This window comes from Penaeus monodon, chromosome 30, assembly GCF_015228065.2.
Source record: "Penaeus monodon isolate SGIC_2016 chromosome 30, NSTDA_Pmon_1, whole genome shotgun sequence".
Lineage (NCBI taxonomy): Eukaryota > Metazoa > Arthropoda > Malacostraca > Decapoda > Penaeidae > Penaeus > Penaeus monodon.
In genome coordinates, this window is record NC_051415.1 from 22,405,255 (window position 1) to 22,405,833 (window position 579).

Sequence of the window (579 nt, forward strand, 5' to 3'; positions counted from 1 at the left end):
ACACGTTGGTGCGAAAGCCTCGTGTCGACTCGATTCGGGATGGTTCGTCGGGGTCGAGGTTATTTTTGGTGTCTTGCCGTAAGTTACGAGCGCGTGGACTATAATTACCTGCAAGTCGAGGCAACTGGCGCTTGATGAGGGGCAAGGGGGAGGGAGGGGAGAGGGAGGGGAGAGCGGGGTATGGCAGAGAGAGCCACAAGCACTGTCCTGGCTCGTTACCTAGGTCTTGTGCCATGGGGGGAGGGGGAGGGGGAGTGATTAAATCCTTTCTTTTCAGCAGAATGAATCTTTTTTTCTCTTCCTTTTGCTTTTCTATTCCTTCGGTTTCATTTACAGTTTTTCTCCTTTTGTTTCTCCTTACGCCGTTCTTTGCATCCCTACCTCTTACCTTTTTTTTTTCTCTCTCTCCCTTCCCTTCTTTGCTGTTTATACATTTCCTCCCCATTTCTACTTTTCCCTATTCCCTTGGACAGTCCCGTAGTTCCCTTCTCCTCTTCTCCTATTTTCTCCCCTTTCCTCCCCTCTTCTCCCCTCTTCTCCCTTATCCAAAGGAAATTGGAGTTACAGTTTTTAATGCTT